We start from the raw sequence: 19,680 nt of genomic DNA, 5'->3' as shown, positions 1-19,680 counted from the left end.
AAGCCATGTTATGTCTGTTGACTTCTGTTTTCTGATCTATAAAACGGAGATTCTAGTTTATCACATGCTTTGCATCAAGATGGCAGACACTGTTCTGCCCACATGTTGCATATGATCTAGTTGGGGAGGTATACTGTGGACAGGTATTGCCAAGAACAGCACAAGAGTTTATCAACTACATGAGGTCAGAGTAGAACAATCTGAGTTCAGAATTGGACACTGTTTGTCATTGGAAGTTGTGATGGCTTAGAATGTTCTGGAAGAAAGGCTTAAATTGACTTTCGAAGAACCTCACTAGTTGATTGTGAGAATAAGATGGTATAAATTATATGAAATCCTTACAGTGATAGAATGAGCTCCACTATTGTGAAGTGTTAAGATTACTACTCTCTTCCAGATCAATACAATTCACCCCGAGATAATAGGTCTGGTCTATATTCTTATGCTTTATACCTTAAGCAAAATGGGACTGAGAGATAAGCGCTCCATTCTTCCTTTTCCTAAGTACAATGTGGGAGAGCAAAGCATCATAACTTAGGTCAGAAAAGTTAAGTCTATGGCTAGATTTTGCTACTTACTAGCTGTGAGGTCTTGGACAAGTTGTATAACCCCTCTAAACCTCATTTTTCTTCTATGTAGAATGGAGATATACTACCTACCTCATAGGATTGTGCTCAGTGTTACATTATGAAATATAAAGCACAATCCAAAAAGCTATGACACTGTTTTGGTTGTCTGAATAGCCTATTTGCTATTGAAATATTACAAGCAATAGACTATATGCTTCCTAAGATATGGAAAATTCCTCAAAGACAGAATTTACAATATTTAATTTTTTTTACTTTTGATTACATCTTCCATATGGTATCCGATTAGATGATTCAGTGAGCATAATTGTCGATCAGTCTTCAGCTAGTCTCCAAATGAATATTTTCCACGTTTCTGCCAAAGTCCCAATTCAAACAGTTTTTTTCCCCATATTCATAAGTCTTTATTATCTTTAAATAACCTTGGCTTCAAACACTTACAGACCACAAATATTTACTGAAAATATCTGTAACTTCTTTATAACTTTTTTTTTCTACATCTTTATTGGAGTATAATTGCTTTACAATGGTGTGTTAGTTTCTGCTTTATAACAAAGTGAATCAGTTATACATATACATATGTTCCCATATCTCTTACCTCTTGCGTCTCCCTCCCTCCCACCCTCCCTATCCCATTCCTCTAGGTGGTCACAAAGCACCGAGCTAATCTCCCCGTGCTATGCGGCTGCTTCCCACTAGCTATCTATTTTACGTTTGGTAGTGTATATATGTCCATGCCACTCTCTCGCTTTGTCACAGCTTACCCTTCCCCCTCCCCATATCCTCAAGTCCATTCTCTAGTAGGTCTGTGTCTTTATTCCTGTCTTACCGCTAGCTTCTTCATGACATTTTTTTTCTTAAATTCCATATATATGTGTTAGCATATACGGTATTTGTCGTTCTCTTTCTGACTTACTTCACTCTGTATGACAGACTCTAGGTCCATCCACCTCATTACAAAAAGCTCAATTTCGTTTCTTTTTATAGCTGAGTAATATTCCACTCTATATATGTGCCACATCTTCTTTATCCATTTATCTGATGATGGACACTTAGGTTGTTTCCGTCTCCGGGCTATTGTAAATAGAGCTGCGGTGAACATTTTGGTACATGACTCTTCTTGAATTATGGTTTTCTCAGGGTATATGCCCAGTAGTGGGATTGCTGGTCATGTCGTAGTTCTATTTGTAGTTTTTTAAGGAACCTCCATACTGTTCTCCATAGTGGCTGTACCAATTCACATTCCCGCCAGCAGTGCAAGAATGTTCCCTTTTCTCTACACCCTCTCCAGCATTTATTGTTTCTAGATTTTTTGATGATGGCCATTCTGACTGGTGTGAGATGATATCTCATTGTAGTTTTGATTTGCATTTCTCTAATGATTAATGATGTTGAGCATTCATTCATGTGTTTGTTGGCAGTCTGTATATCTTCTTTGGAGAAATGTCTATTTAGGTCTTCTGCCCATTTTTGGATTGGGTTGTTTTTTTGTTATTGAGCTGCATGAGTTGCTTGTATATTTTGGAGAATAATCCTTTGTCAGTTGCTTCATTTGCAAATATTTTCTCCCATTCTGAGGGTGGTCTTTTGGTCTTGTTTATGTTTTCCTTTGCTGTGCAAAAGCTTTTAAGTTTCACTAGGTCCCATTTGTTTATTTTTGTTTTTATTTCCATTTCTCTAGGAGGTGGATCAAAAACGATCTTGCTGTGATTTATGTCATAGAGTGTTCTGCCTATGTTTTCCTCTAAGAGTTTGATAGTTTCTGGCCTTACATTTAGGTCTTTAATCCATTTTGAGCTTATTTTTGTGTATGGTGTTAGGAAGTGATCTAATCTCATACTTTTACATGTAGCTGTCCAGTTTTCCCAGCACCACTTATTGAAGAAGCTGTCCTTTCTCCACTGTACATTCCTGCCTCCTTTATCAAAGATAAGGTGACCATATGTGCATGGGTTTATCTCTGGGCTTTCTATCCTGTTCCATTGATCTATCTTTCTGTTTTTGTGCCAGTACCATACTGTCTTGATTACTGTAGCTTTGTAGTATAGTCGGAAGTCAGGGAGCCTGATTCCTCCAACTCCGTTTTTCTTTCTCAAGATTGCTTTGGCTATTCGGGGTCCTTTGTGTTTCCATACAAATTGTGAAATTTTTTGTTCTAGTTCTGTGAAAAATGCCACTGGTAGTTTGATAGGGATTGCATTGAATCTGTAGATTGCTTTGTGTAGTAGAGTCATTTTCACAATGTTGATTCTTCCAATCCAAGAACATGGTATATCTCTCCATCTATTTGTATCATCTTTAATTTCTTTCATCAGTGTCTTATAATTTAATTTTCTGCATACAGGTCTTTTGTCTCCTTAGGTAGGTTTATTATTAGATATTTTATTCTTTTTGTTGCAGTGGTAAATGGGAGTGTTTTCTTGATTTCACTGTCAGATTTTTCATCATTAGTGTTTGGAATGCCAGAGATTTCTGTGCATTAATTTTGTATCCTGCTACTTTACCAAATTCATTGATTAGCTCTAGTAGTTTTTTGGTAGCATCTTTAGGACTCTCTGTGTATAGTATCACGTCATCTGCAAACAGTGACAGTTTTACTTCTTCTTTTCCGATTTGGATTCCTTTTATTTCCTTTTCTTCTCTGATTGCTGTGGCTAAAACTTCCAAAACTATGTTGAATAAGAGTGGTGAGAGTTGGCAACCTTGTCTTGTTCCTGATCTTAGTGGAAATGCTTTCAGTTTTTCACCATTGAAGATGATGTTGGCTGTGGGTTTGTCATATATGGCCTTTATTATGTTGAGGAAAGTTCCCTCTATGCCTACTTTCTGCAGGGTTTTTATCATAAATGGGTGTTGAATTTTGTCAAAAGCTTTCTCTGCATCTTTTGAGATGATCATATGGTTTTTCTCCTTCAATTTGTTAATATGGTGTGTCACGTTGATTGATTTCCGTATATTGAAGAATCCTTGCATTCCTGGAATAAACCCCACTTGATCACGGTGTATGATCCTTTTAATGTGCTGTTGGATTCTGTTTGCTAGTATTTTGTTGAGAATTTTTGCATCTATGTGCATCAGTGATATTGGCCTGTAATTTTCTTTGTTTGTGACATCCTTGTCTGGTTTTGGTATCAGGGTGATGGTGGCCTTGTAGAATGAGTTTGGGAGTGTTCCTCCCTCTGCTATATTTTGGAAGAGTTTGAGAACGATAGGTGTTAGCTCTTCTCTAAATGTTTGATAGAATTTGCCTGTGAAGCCATCTGGTCCTGGGCTTTTGTTTGTTGGAAGATATTTAATCACAGTTTCAATTTCAGTGCTTGTGATTGGTCTGTTCATATTTTCTACTTCTTCCTGATTCAGTCTTGGCGGGTTGTGCATTTCTAAGAATTTGTCCATTTCTCCCAGGTTGTCCATTTTATTGGCATATAGTTGCTTGTAGTAATCTCTCATGATTTTTTGTATTTCTGCAGTGTCAGTTGTTACTTGTCCTTTTTCATTTCTAATTCTGTTGATTTGAGTCTTCTCCCTTTTTTCCTTGATGAGTCTGGCTAATGGTTTATCAATTTTGTTTATCTTCTCAAAGAACCAGCTTTTAGTTTTATTGATCTTTGCTATCATTTCCTTCATTTCTTTTTCATTTACTTCTGATCTGATTTTTGTTTGTTTGTTTTTGCGGTACACGGGCCTCTCACTGTTGTGGCCTCTCCCGTTGCGGAGCACAGGTTCTGTACGCGCAGGCTCAGCGGCCGTGGCTCACGGGCCCAGCCGCTCTGTGGCATGTGGGATCTTCCCGGACCAGGGCATGAACCCCTGTCCCCTGCATTGGCAGGTGGACTGTCAACCACTGTGCCACCAGGGAAGCCCGCCTGATCTAATTTTTATGATTTCTTTCCTTCTGCTAACTTTGGGGTTTTTTTGTTCTTCTTTCTGTAATTGCTTTAGGTGCAAGATTAGGTTGTTTATTGGAGATGTTTCCTGTTTCTTAAGGTAGGATTGTATTGCTATAAACTTCCCTCTTAGAACTGCTTTTGCTGCATCCCATAGGTTTTGGGTTGTCGTGTCTCCACTGTCATTTGTTTCTAGGTATTTTTAAAATTTCGTCTTTGATTTCTTCAGTGATCACTTCGGTATTAAGTAGTGTATTGTTTAGCCTCCATGTGTTTGTATTTTTTAAAGATCTTTTCCTGTAATTGATATCTAGTCTCATAGCATTGTGGTCGGAAAAGATACTTGATACAATTTTAATTTTCTTAAATTTACTGTGGCTTGATTTGTGACCCAAGATATGATCTATCCTGGAGAATGTTCCATGAGCACTTGAGAAAAATGTGTATTCTGTTGTTTTTGGATGGAATGTCCTATAAATATCAATTAAGTCCATGTTGTTTAATGTATCATTTAAAGCTTGTGTTTCCTTATTTATTTTCATTTTGGATGATCTGTCCATTGGTGAAAGTGGGGTGTTAAAGTCTCCTACTATGAATGTGTTACTGTCGATTTCCCCTTTTATGGCTGTTAGTATTTGCCTTATGTATTGAGGTGCTCCTATGTTGGGTGCATAAATATTTACAATTGTTATATCTTCTTCTTGGATCGATCCCTTGATCATTATGTAGTGTCCTTCTTCGTCTCTTCTAATAGTCTTTTTTTTAAAGTCTGTTTTATCTGATATGAGAATTGCTACTCCGGCTTTCTTTTGGTTTCCATTTGCATGAAATATCTTTTTCCATCCCCTTACTTTCAGTCTGTATGTGTCTCTAGGTCTGAAGTGGGTCTTTTGTAGACAGCATATATATGGGTCTTGTTTTTATATTCATTCAGCCAATCTGTGTCGTTTGGTGGGAGCATTTAGTCCATTTATATTTAAGGTAATTATCGATGTGTATGTTCCTATTCCCATTTTCTTAATTGTTTTGGGTTCGTTATTGTAGGTCTTCTCTTGTGTTTCTTGCCTAGAGAAGTTCCTTTAGTATTTGTTGTAAAGCTGGATTGGTGGTGCTGAACGCTCTCAGCTTTTGCTTGTTTGTAAAGGTTTTAATTTCTCCATCAAATCTGAATGAGATCCTTGCTGGGGCGAGTAATCTTGGTTGCAGGTTTTTCTCCTTCATCACTTTAAATATGTCCTGCCAGTCCCTTATGGCTTGCAGAGTTTCTGCCCAAAGATCAGCTGTTAACCTTATGGGGATTCCCTTGTGTGTTATTTGTTGTTTTTCCCTTGCTGCTTTTAATATGTTTTCTTTGTATTTAATTTTTGACAGTTTGATTAATATGTGTCTTGGCGTGTTTCTCCTTGGATTTATCCTGTATGGGACTCTGTGCTTCCTGGACTTGATTAACTATTTCCTTTCCCATATTAGGGAAGTTTTCAACTATAATCTCTTCAAATATTTTCTCAGTCCCTTTCTTTTTCTCCTCTTCTTCTGGAACCCCTATAATTCGAATGTTGGTGCGTTTAATGTTGTCCCAGAGGTCTCTGAGACTGTCCTCAGTTCTTTTCATTCTTTTTTCTTTATTCTGCTCTGCAGTAGTTATTTCCACTATTTTATCTTCCAGGTCACTTATCCGTTCTTCTGCCTCAGTTATTCTGCTATTGATCCCATCTAGAGTACTTTTAATTTCATTTATTGTGTTGTTCATTGTTGCTTGTTTCATCTTTAGTTCTTCTAGGTCCTTGTTAAATGTTTCTTGCATTTTGTCTATTCTATTTCCAAGATTCTGGATCATCTTTACTGTCATTATTCTGAATTCTTTTTCAGGTAGACTGCCTATTTCCTAACCTTTGTTAGGTCTCGTGGGTTTTTATCTTGCTCCTTCATCTGCGGTGTGTTTTTCTGTCTTCTCATTTTGCTTATCTTACTGTGGTTGGAGTCTTGGTTTTGCAGGCTGCAGGTTCGTAGTCCCGTTGTTTTTGGTATCTGTCTCCAGTGGCTAAAGTTGGTTCAGTGGGTTGTGTAAGCTTCGTGGTGGAGGGGACTAGTGCCTCTGTTCTGGTGGATGAGGCTGGATCTTGTCTCTCTGGTGGGCAGGTCCACGTCTGGTGGTGTGTTTTGGGGTGTCTGTGGACTTATTATAATTTTAGGCAGCCTTTCTGCTAATGGGTGGGGTTGTGTTCCTGTGTTGCTGGTTGTTTGGCATAGGGTGTCCAGCACTGTAGCTTGCTGGTCGTTGAGTGAAGCTGGGTGCTGGTGTAGAGATGGAGATCTCTGGGAGATTTTTGCCATTTGATACTATGTGGAACTGGGAGGTCTTTTGTGGACCAGTGTCCTGAAGTTGGCTCTCCCACCTCAGAGGCACAGCACTGACTCCTGGTTGCAGCACCAAGAGCCTTTCATCCACACAGCTCAGAATAAAAGGGAGAAAAAGTGGAAGGAAAGAAAGAAAGGAAGAAAGAAAGATAGGGAAGGAGGAAGGGAGGGAAGAAGGAAGGAAGGAAGGAAAGAAAGAAAGAAGATAAAAATAAAACAAGATAAAATAAAATAAAGTTATTAAAATAAAAAATAATTATTAAGAAAAAAAATTTTTAAAAAAGAAACAGACAGATAGAACCCTAGGAGAAATGGTGGAAGCAAAGCTATACAGACAAGATCTCACACAGAAGCATACACATACACATTCACAAAAAGAGGAAAAGGGGAAAAAATCATAAATCCTGCTCGCAAAGTCCACCTCCTCAATTTGGGATGATTCGTTGCCTATTCAGGTATTCCACAGATTCAGGGTACATCACGTTGATTGTAGAGCTTTAACCCGCTGCTTCTGAGGCTGCTGGGAGAGATTTCCCTTTCTCTTCTTTGTTCTCACAGCTCACAGGGGCTCAGCTTTGGATTTGGCCCCGCCTCTGCGTGTAGGTCGCCGGAGGGCATCTGTTCTTCGCTCAGACAGGACGAGGTTAAAGGAGCCGCTGATTCGAGGGTTCTGGCTTACTCAGGCTTGGGGGAGGGAGGGGTACGGGTGCGGGGCGAGCCTGCGGCGGCAGAGGCTGGCGTAACATTGCACCAGGCTGAGACGTGCCGTGCGTTCTCCTGGGGAAGTTGTCCTTGGATCCTGGGACCCTGGCAGTGGCGGGCTGCACAGGCTCCCCGGCACGGGGGTGTGGATAGTGACCTGTGCTCGCACACAGGCTTCTTGGTGGCGGCAGCAGTAGCCTTGGCGTCTCATGCCGTCTCTGGGGTCCGCGCTTTTTAGCCGCGGCTCGCGCCTGTCTCTGGAGCTCCTTTAAGCAGCGCTCTTAATCCCCTCTCCTCGCCCACCAGGAAACAAAGAGGGAAGAAAAAGTCTCTTGTCTCTTAGGCAGGTCCGGACTTTTCCCCGGACTCCCTCCCGTCTAGCCGTGGTGCACTAACTCCCTGCAGGCAGTGTTCATGCCGCCAACCCCAGTCCTCTCCCTGGGATCACCGCCCCGGCGGGTGAGCAGACAAGCCTCTCGGGCTGGTGAGTGCTGGTCGGCACCGATCCTCTGTGCGGGAATCTCACCGCTTTTCCCTCCTCACCCCTGTTGCTGTGCTCTCCCCCTCCGCCACCCGCAGTCTCCGCCCGTGAAGGGGCTTCCTAGTGTGTGGAAACCTTTCCTTCTTCACGGCTCCCTCCCACTGGTGCAGGTCCCGTCCCTGTCCTTTTGTGTCTCTGTTTTCTTTTGCCCTATGCAGGTACGTGGGGACTTTCTTGCCTTTTGGGAGGTCTGAGATCTTCTGCCAGCGTTCAGTAGGTGTTCTGTAGGAGTTGTTCCACGTGTAGATGTATTTCTGGTTTATCTGTGGGGAGGAAGGTGATCTCCACGTCTTACTCTTCCACCATCTTCCCCTCGTCCTCCGCTCACTGCTTTTTAGTTAAGGTGTGGAGGGATGCTCAAGGCCCCAGCCCCCTCAAACAGTTTTGTTTGTTTGTTTGGTGAGAACATCTGATTTGTATATAAAGATGGGGATCAATGGATTCTAGGTATTTTTCAGCCCTGGGTCTTGAGGGAAACATTGATTTCCAGAATTGGTGACAGCAAATAGATGAGAAAGCTGAGGGTTTTGCAGTATTTTCAGAGAGGGTTTTTTTTTGACCATCTATCTAAAGTGTCCCTCTCTCAGCCACCCTCTGCAATGTCATCCTGGTCATTTCCTTTATGGAACTTACAGCTATTTAAAATTACCTTATTTGTTTATTTGTCTATTTCTCTTACATTCTTACACAATGTAAGGTTGATGGGAATAGACCTTTATTCATTTCTCTATCTCTGTAACCTAGAGTAATTTCTAACACATGGAGGTGACCAAGAAATATTATGAATTAATTAATAATCGAATGCAGCCATTGAGCTGGACAACTAAAAAACCAATTCAATTGTCCAGTTCTTCCTTTATTCCAAAGATAACTTCCCCTAGACCCAAGGGTAGATACACTTGAGCATTCCATGTTGATCTGGCTGAGGAGAGTCGACCAGCATGGCAGAGATTTAATATCAGTGAGTCTCATTCATATATAAGAAACCCAGCCAGGAGAGCAATTCTAGAGACCCAAGATAATGTTCCCAATCCTGAAAACATGAAAACAGATATAGCCTATGTCCTCATTTGGGATGTAGTCAGTTATGGCAACCTTAAGTTGCTGGTTTTCTTTAAAGTAGAGCATATCCCCTCTACAGTGTAATGGCTTCTGAAAGAGAGTTAACTTTGTTTCCTCTTTGAGGACAAACTGCATGAAGCTGGTTAAGTTCTCTGCCACCAGAGTTTTAAGGGCCGTAAGCTGGAATATGCAGTGACTAAACACCACCAGGTTAAGGGCCCCTCAGGCAAGATCATCACCTTCACTCTCCCCACCGCCTACATGGCATGCCCTTGGAGCCAGTCAAGTCTTTTTTGAAGATTTGTGCTGTATTCAGCACTACTAAGTTAATTCTCAGTTTGCAGTTGGTTATGGTGGTAACCGTCTATATTCATGCAGAATTCTTTCTTGAATAGAACTATTCAGGGTAACATTCAGAGACTCTCTCTAAATCCTTATTTTGATATCATCTTGAATGAGAATGGCTAATCTGAATAACTTTGTTCAGAGATGTTGATTATGGACTGAAGTTTTGTATTTTTATGTTAATTTCAGGTAAGCCCTTTTTCTCATGTATTTGACATTAACATAGCTGGATAATTTTGAAATTCTGGTGATTGTATTTTTTTTTTTAAAAGGGCTTCAAATGCTTGGCTATTTATTTATTTATTTATTTATTTATTTATTTTTGGCTGTGTTGGGTCTTCATTTCTGTGTGAGGGCTTTCTCTAGTTGTGGCAAGCGGGGGCCACTCTTCATCGCGGTGTGTGGGCCTCTCACTATCGCGGCCTCTCTTGTTGTGGAGCATAGGCTCCAGATGCGCAGGCTCAGTAATTGTGGCTCACGGGCCTAGTTGCTCCGCGGCATGTGGGATCTTCCCAGACCAGGGCTTGAACTCGTGTCCCGTGCATTAGCAGGCAGATTCTCAACCACTGCGCCACCAGGGAAGCCCTGGTGATTGTATTTTTAAACGCACAAAACAAAGTTCCAGCACAAGTAGGTATTTTTCAACAACCCCAAGACTTGAGTGTGTTGTAAATACTACAGAAAGGGCAATATTCTAGTCCAGCTGTACTCCTATTTATTTTCTGTGAACCCTATATCTAAGCTTTGTAATGGTGCACTCACAATATCTACCTTTTTTGTCACCTCAGGCCATATTCAGTACTTTCTCACTTAAAATCCATAAAAGTTTGAATGATCACATCTCTACACATAGTGGTCCTTTGGGCATCCCTTTGATTCTTTTGAATTAGGAGATGATAGAAGTGGAAAAGCCCAGTGATACATATAAACCAGCAGTGCCCAAACTCGTTTTTGTTGACTGACTGTGTCCAAGTCAAAGCACTTGGTGATCTTTAAAAACATACTTATCCTATGACTCCAACCCCCAGAGATTCTTATTTAGAAGGTGTGGGGTCTGATCTTGGAATCTGTGTTTTTAAAAATCTGACGCTAAGTTGTATTTGGGAACAGATTGCCTCTAGCGTAACACCCTGATTTTATAGACAGTTAACTGAGATCCACAAAAGACAGAGGAAGCACACATAGACACACAGCTAGCTAGTGACTCAACACATATATTCTCAGTCTCTTTCATCCTGATTTCATCACCATTCTTTAATTGTGATATGAGACTGTAACAGTAACAACTCTGTCTACAACAGGTACACCTACTGTGTACTCCGTTTGTACTGCCCCGATGCCTCATTTTCTCTCATCCTCCTAAGAACACTTATGGGATATGCCTTCTCCGCTTCCCAGAATAATCAGGCCTCAACAGTACCTTCTTATAGAACCAAGTGCCTTTAATGACATTTGTACGTGTTTCCCAATGATAGTGTGAATGACTGAGTGAGGAGGCTGTTAATAATTTCCACTGGGAAACTGACTCTGGAGGGTTTCAGTGCCCATGATTTGGAGCAAGGAGATTACAGAAGTACATGGGAGGGAGAAAGGCATCTTTAAAGGAGCTAAAGCTAATGGTTGTTCATAAGTCTTCTGCTTTGTTCTGGGGCTCCCAGAATTGATCATCGCTACTTTGTTTTAATCAGAAACTGAAACTTTCTTGCTTACTCTCAAGGGGGAAAATTCTCAGTGGTAAAATGATTTCCAAGTCCAATCAAAACAGCGCCCCCCCCCCCCAAGAAAAAAATCTCTCAGTCTCAAAACTTAATAGATGTGTTATGGGCTCATATAAATGAAACCAGAAACTCCCCAGAGTCCTGATCAGGCTTCTGGGAGGCACAGGATTCCCTGAGCTAGATTTTCTTAACAGGGAATCTGGAGAAAGGTTTTAGGATAGTTTTTGCTTTGTGAGTGTGAGTAAGGAAGTATGTGTGTGAGGGGGGAAGAGAGAACACGTGTTGCCTTTACGTGTGCCTGTGTGTGCGCCTGCCAACTGAGTGAATATTATCCCTGCTCTCAGGAACATACGAGGCTGCTTTACTGCAGGGGCAGGGGAGGAAGCAAGCAGGTCCACCCAGGATTTTAAAGCTTTGGGGGTTAGGCTACCTTCTCTTCACATGGCTGACTTCTCTCTGATGTCCTCAAGTAACTCATTCAAGCTTTGTTTGATCTTCTCCAATTCTCAAGACAGTTTTTTTCCCCTTTTAGTTAGTTATATTTTTTCTTATTATCAAAGGAATACATTCAACATAAACTTTATTTCTTAAGTTCACAGCAAAATTGAGCAGAAAATACAGAGTTTCCAGATACCTCTGTATCCTCGCCCCCCAACAAAGCACAGCCTCCCCCATTATCAATACCCAGCACCAGAAGTACATTTGTTACAATGGATGGACCAACAGTGACACATTACCACCCAAAGTCCATAGTTTACATTAGTGTTCACACTTCCTGTTGGATGTAATTCATTTTTATTGTAAAAACTTTGAAACGTTTAAAAAAAACAGTAAGAAAACTGAAGAAAATTAAAAGGACCTATAATCTTACATCTGAATTTAACTATTGGTAACATTTTGGCTATATAATCTTCTCATCTGTGTGTGTGTGTGTGTGTGTGTGTGTGTGTGTGTGTGTGTGCATGCATGTATGAGTGTGTATATGTATATGTTCTTTTTTCCTTATCAAAATCATACTGAGAATACCATTTTACCACTCTTTTCAACTAATACTAGACCTTGAAAACCTTTTGACATTCTTAAATGGTCTAACAAATGATTTTTCATGACTGCATAGTTCCACATCGAATGTTTGATCATGTTTTTTCTAAGCACAAATTATTATAAACACTGATGGCGTGACCCTCCTCTGTGTACTTTTTTCCTCCCTTAGGACAGATTCCTAGGGGAGGAATTGTGATGTCAAAGGACACCACACTGTCAGACTCTCCTTACAACAAGCCAGGCCAGCCTTGGGAAAGGCTCCACTGATGTGCACCTCCACCTGCAAAGTATGATACTGCCCCTTTATCTACAGACTTACCCAAACTAGATATTTAAATTAAAAAATCTAGTATAAAAGCAATTAAAATATGCTTTCTCAATTATAAATAAGGGAACAGATTATGTCTCTCTTCCTACATGTCCCCAAATAGCCATTCATTTAAATGAACCTGTTTAATGAGCACCTCTAACACTGTCCTAATTGTTGGGACTATTAAATAGATGAGTAAGTCATTTTCTAGCCTCAAGAATTTCATTCATTAGAGTGTAGATAGATAAGTATATAACTAAGTTGTGTGACGTGCTAAGTTCTTTGCATATGGGTGGTACCCAGTAATTTCTTTTTTAGATGGTTGCCCAGATGCGGCTGTGGAGTCGCAAAGGAGAGAGGCGTTAATTTTTCCTGAAGGGGGGGAGGAGAGACTTCCAAGTGGAGGTGACTTGCCATGCATTCATTCTTCAGCTGTGTATAAGCACGGGGCCCTCTTCTAAGTACTGGAGACATGGTGGTGGTCGAGGCCAAGAGAGCCTTTGGCCTGATGGAGCTTCTGTTGTAAGTGGCTGGGGCGGGGTGTGCAGTGGACAGGCAACAAACAAGGAAATAAAGAAACTAGCTTGCCATGTCAGGTAGTGACAGTGATGTGAAGCAAATTAGGCAAGTGAGGGGTAGTGGGGGCTGTGTAAGGTGAGGTGCTCTTGCAGCCGACTGAAAAGGTATGTAGGGTTTTGCCAGGTTGAGATGAGAAAAGCATCTGGGAAGGTGTAGGAGCCTGAACCAAGCCACAGGTGGCTGGTGTGGTCCAGAGAGCCGTGGAGGCCCCGGCTGGGGTGGGGCAGGGGTGAGGATCAAAAGAAGTGGGCAGCAGAGGGAGACTGAGGTGGGAAGGCCAGGCCGTGAAGGATGTATAAAGAAGCCCTCCTTAGCGGACAGACTGACCGGCAAGGTCGGTTCCTATCTTCTCTCCTCTATTTCCCACAGAGCAGTTGGAGGCCAAAGAGAAATTTAGTTTGATTACTAGCCCAGGGTGCCTCCCGGGATGGTATGGTAAGGAAATATTTCATGTAGTTTTTCTGTATGCTCCATTGTGGCTTCTTTCCCCCTGGCACCAATCAGTAGCTCCAAAAGCCCAGCCAGTCTTTGGCATGTTTTGGACCTTCAGAAAAGCGAGGCAGAGTGAGATAAGTCACAGGGTGGTTAGATAAAATATGGGACGCCCAGTTAAATTTCTCAGATAAACATGCAGTTTTTTTTTGTTGTTGTTGTTATAAGTACGTCCCAAATATTGCATGTGTAACTGTAAGTCAAATTTAATGGGACGTTCTGTATTTTCACTGCTAAACCTGGCTGGAAAGCCAGAACTGGATGTCCGTGTCATCTTGCAAGGGCTCTGAGAGAACGTTAGAGAAGAACCCTTGTTCTATTTTGGTTTTATTTCTCCCAGGACTGATTAAATTATTTGCTACATAGTTTCTTCCTTCGGAGAAGCCAGGGAGATGTTTGTTCATGAATATTCAACTAAAATAACAAGGAATCACTGCACTGAAGATAACTTCTGCAAGGGGGAATTGGAAGGGAAGGCCCTCGTCAAGGTCCTGCGCGGGGAGATGGTTGGGGGGTGGGGTACAGACTGTATAGACCCCCCTCATTGGAATTTAGTGCTGTTGAAGGGGGATTGGCATAGTGACCATGTGTCTCCTTTGCCCAAGACAGTTCTGATTTACGGCTATTAATAGTGTAAATAGAATAGCTCCACCTTTCACCGTCAGAAGTATCCTGGTTTTAGGTGATAAAAAATATGGTCTCCCTCCCTCCAGACGCAAGAGGGAGGAGCTATGGGGATATATGTATACATATAACTGATTCACTTTGTTATAAAGCAGAAACTAACACACCATTGTAAAGCAGTTATACTCCAATAAAGATGTTTAAAAGAAAAAAAAAAAGAAACAGTTTGAATTTTGCAGTTAATAAACATCCTCTGAACATGAAAAAAACAAAACAAAACATGGTCATTGCGTGAAATGGCCAGGGAATCCAGAGAATTCAGCCGTATGTGTGTGGGCTGGGGTAGTGCCATGGCCTCGTTGGGCCTCCCTTTCTTCACTGTGAATGAGGGGGCGTTGAGCAAAACTCTTAAGCTCTCTTCCTAGCTTCCAAACTCTATTTTTAAAGTATGTCTTTGGGCAAAGCTAACAGTAAGAGGATGTTTGTTCACCCTCAGTTTGAGAATGATGTGTATTCCAATTCTCTGTGTGTTGTGTTTGTTCAGACTAGTAGAGTTATATTAGTTTCCAAAAATCTTTGAAGGGTGAAACCTTAAAGCTATTATTTTGTCCTTGGGATATGAAGACCACGCGGGCAATAGAGCCTGGAATAAATGTAGTGTTAGTTAACAAACAATCACAAGTGACATTGGCTAATTTGGGCCCAATTGTATAAGCAACTTAAAAAAAAGGTAATTGCACAAGTGATAGCAGAGTATGGTGAAATATGCACTTTCTCACTCCTCTCTCAGATTCACAGTGCTCCCTCAAGCCAGTTGTAAATCCTTCCAGACCTTACAAATATAGGCGTATTCATATTCATTTGTGTACCTATACCTATAATTTTTAAAACTCAAGAAATATATTTTTAGTTTTTTAGCACATTGCTAATATTTCTCAGCCACTCCCCTTTCATTAATTATAGATCTACCTCATTCTTTTTTTTTTTTAGCTGTATAGCATTTCATAGTATGAATGTACTAATATATCTAAAGAATATGTTATTGATAGACATTTAGGTTGTTTCCAATTATCTGCTATAATAAATAATGCTGCAGTGAGTACCCTAATTTCTAGAAATGGAATCATTAGTTTTAATAGTTGCTGCTAAATTTTTATTTTAAAAGACCCTTCTGATTTGCATGTCAAATTAAAGGCACTTTCCTGGAGCTTGAAGAGAAATTTTGCATGGAGGCCAGGATTCAAGGTGTTGGTTCTTTCTGAAGTTTAGCCCTATGTAGCCACCCCCCCCAACCCCCTTTTCTGGGCAGTGATTCCTTGACCTGTGCAATTGGATCAAACCTAGACCAAATTAAATCTTACTTATGTAGAAACTTGGTCTCCATGACCTTGCGTTTATCTGGGGAGTGATTTACTGGTGTAGGCTGCAGTCCAGCTATGAATGACTCTGATGGGAGAACATACTTATCCCTCCATCTATAGAAGCTGAATTAGGCTTACTGGGATTAACTGAGACTGAAGGAGTTGTTCATCTACTTTAATTATCCTTCCAATGGGAGCTTTTTCCCAGACTGGATTTTGGATCAGGAGAAGAATGGAGGCTGCAGGGAGTGATAGAACAGCTCAGTTAAAGATCTTACATAAAAGGCACTCAGAAGGGAAGGCTGTAGCCTAATGTAGGTAGATAAGATTTTATGTTTACCATTTTGAAGGGAAAGGCCATTAAAAAAAAATGCATTTTGTAAACTTTGAGTAATTTGGCTCTCCAGTGAAATTATTTTTTCCAAGGAATCACATTAAAAGTCAGAAAAAAGGAATGGTTTATCCTTGCTCTGAAACAAACCAGTCTGTCCCATACTGAAATTTGCACCCATCAAGACAGAGTTAACAAAAGGATGAAGGCTAGGACAATTGAGGGAATTGGAGAGCTGAAGACAAAGGCTGGACAAAATGGCCATCGTGTCATTGTGTTCTCTGCTGCCCTCTAGTGGTCATATGAGGGAGTTGGGCGTAAAAATGTCTCAAGGTCATCCTTACATAACTAGATTGTAGAAGAGAGAAAGGTGGCATTAGGTAGTCCTTAAGACTACCCAGCTTGCCAACACCCTGACTAATGATGAGGGAACAAATGTTCCAGGACAGAAACCAGATAACAGCCAAGTGTATACTGCAACGGGGCTACTTAATAGTAGAAAGGAAATATGGGAAACAGGACACTCTTACACTTAATTCAGTGTGACTTGTATATATACAGCATTGACTCTGTGCCAGATTTTGTGTGCAGCATTGAAGATATAGGGAGGAATTAAACATCACCCCTGTCCTTGGGGGAGATCCCAGTATAGAGGGCAGGGCACATACACACAGCAAGTTAGACCAGGAACAGTGTTATAAGAGGCATTTGACAAGACATTTTTTCTTGATAGTAATTCGCAAGTTAGAATGAGATTACTCACTGAGCATTTTCGTTTGTTCCAAAAAGGGAAAACATTTTCTTGTTCCGAATAGAGATGATGCTACAGGAAAGGGATAAAGTTTTCTTTCTTCTCTCTCTTTTGTAAAACACTGAATTTGGACTGCTGAGGTGGCACAACTATGACAGCTCAAAGTTTCAGTCTTGGTTTGAAGATGAAAGCCAAACTGTGTACATGAGCTCTTTATTCCTTTGCTAAATAAATTCTGCTCTGAACTACTGGAAATAAAGGACTCTACTGAGGGAGGCAGTAGAGTCAAAGAAGGCCACCGCCTCCCATCTGTGCAGAGCTGCACTTAATGCTCCTTAGGGAATCTTTTCTAGCCTCTTCCCCATCATCAGTCTTTAGGAACTCTCTTTATTTAGAGACATGTAGGCCTTGCTAAGTGCTAGATTTTGTGTGTAGCATTGAAGATACAGGAGGAATTAAACATCACCCCTGCCCCAGTGTAGAGGGTAGGGTATAAACAAGCAGCAAGTTAGACCAGGAACAGTGTTGTGAGAAGCCTTTGACAAGACATCTCTTCCAGGTCCTTTGCTAGAGCTTTTGGATTGCATTTATTAAGAACTAATTTCCATTCTTTGCATTAACTAAGAAGCCAAAGAGGGCCCAAGGAAGAGGGTGAGATTAAAGGGGTAGGGTTTCACCTTTAGTATTTAGAGTAACAATAATGTAAGACGTGTGGATTTAGGGAAGCTCCCCTTACCTTAATCTGGAATTTATTGGAAGACCAAGGACTATACCTCTCATGGATATTTTGTTTCTATCTGGCTAGTATCCATTCCCCTGTTTTCCTCCATTCATATTGGATTTTATACGGGCAACCACCCCTCCTCACTCTCTTTCTCCATGGCTTTAGAGTTCAAACCTCTCCTGCATGTAAACCATGACTGGCCACTCAGAGTTTGACATCCTCAGTCTACTATAATAAGTTCAAGGAAGGGCACAAAGCTTGGGCTGGACCAGTTAGGGCAAATGCGACTGCATCCCGGGACTTCTGTTGAAGCTGTTGAGGGGAAGCGTTCTTTCTCCTGTGTGGTAGTCAGGAGGATGGGATATAAGCCTGGAGCTGCTGACATCTTGCCGCCGTGAAGGGAGAAGTTATCTAAGAGGTCAGCCATTCTAGAGGAAAGAAGAGAAATTGGTGCCAGGGTCTTAATGACATTGTCTGAACACCTGGATACAATCGTGTTTGAAGCCTCATGTATCCATGAACTTTGCAGTTATATGAACCAATCTCCTGCTTCGTGGCTCTTGCTCAAGTCAGTGGTTCTCAGACTTCGGTGTGTATCAAATCACTTGAGGAACTTGTTAATATACAGATTGCTGTGCCCCACCTGAAAGTAGGTCTAGGGTAGGGACTGGAAACTTACACTGCAAATAATTTTCCAGGAGTTGCTGATGCTGCTGGTACAGGGACCCTACTTTGAGGACTGTTGGCTGATAAGCCGTTTTTGTTTCCTGCTGCTTATGACCAAAACTGTCCTGACTGATACCAGAATATCTTTTCTAAATGGGAAAGAATCTTATTCTTAGAAGAATTAGCAGAATAAGATAAAATAACGTGTTTGGGAAGTTACCAGTAAGCACTTGAAAAATGACACGGCCATACCTCACGACTGCACAGGACCAATTTGAAATTTTCTTAAGGTGGTTTTCACACTGTTTTGACTTATGCTTGAGCCCTTTGTATGGCTAAAGGCAAGGCCAATGGAGTATATGACAAATGAGCAAAAACAGCAGGACGAATACGTGTTTTGTCAAACCTGTTTTGTCAATGCACTTAAAACCTGTGCATTGAGAAGATGCAGTTTTTTTTCCGCTGTGATCCAGTCTGTCAACAAAATGCTTTTCATGAGAAACATCAAAGCCATTTCATCTGCAAATTTCACTTTTTTGAATCCCTTAATCTACACTGTTAACAAAAAATTCTGTCAAGTGCCTCAAACCATTGTATTAACAAATTTTGTTTTGTCAGTCATGATTTAGTCTGCTTGCAAATGCATTTTGTAATATTCTGCTCCATCCTTCAGGAAGAATACCTAAGTCAATGCCTCAATCTTAATATTGAAAGTAAGTGTAGAGGCAAAGTAAAAGTGGTGTCGAGCCTGTTCATTTAGCACATCTATCGGATGTCCCTGTGCATTTTAAATAAATCCAGCTCATCTGAAGTCTTCCCTGAGTAATGCAAGCCACAGTGACGGTAAGGATATTACAGTTGGTGAAATTATACAGTGCTGATCTTGTTTTCCAGTTTTGTTTCTCATCTGCTAATCATAACCTTTCTGTTCTTACCTCTGAGACTTCTCACTGTGGCTGGTCCTCGTGGCTTTTACAAAAGCATCACCATTCACGATTTTCCCTCCTTGTGAATTCAGGAGGATGGCATGTACATTGCAGTGTCTTCAGATTTCAGTGTATCTCCACTTCAGTTATCACACCATTAAAGTAAGGTATGGTCACTGCAGTTTTCCAGAGATGCTGTAAGAGCATCTGGGTATTTCTGCTCAAGAAGATTCAGTGGTGGGTAATCTCAAGCTTGAGATGTCTGTTTTCTGCCTAGCTTATTCCTGAATTCTTGGTGACGCCACAACAAGAAGGTTGAATTTCCTGATAATCTCTGACATGTTAAATTGCTGTGTTTTCTTATTTACTTCGAAACAAGTTAGTTATAAATTGATGCCACCAAGTCACGTTATGGTGGTTGCCCTTATGGACAATTTGCAGGTGTCAATGTATCTTGTGGGAGATTGGACAACTTGTACTGTAGACAAGAATAAAGAATGTGCCTGGTTAAAAGCTGGGGGATCTGAGTTTGAGTTCCGATCCCACCTTATAGTAGCTGTTTGACTGTGAGCAAGTCACTGGACATCTCTGTCCCCCGACTCTCCTTGCCTGTACAGTGGAGCTGATCTAACTACTTGCCTTGCAGACCTTCTGAGCTCTAAGGAAGATCAA

This window comes from Delphinus delphis, chromosome 20 (assembly GCF_949987515.2).
Source record: "Delphinus delphis chromosome 20, mDelDel1.2, whole genome shotgun sequence".
NCBI lineage: Eukaryota > Metazoa > Chordata > Mammalia > Artiodactyla > Delphinidae > Delphinus > Delphinus delphis.
Note: the sequence above shows the minus strand (reverse complement) of the source record.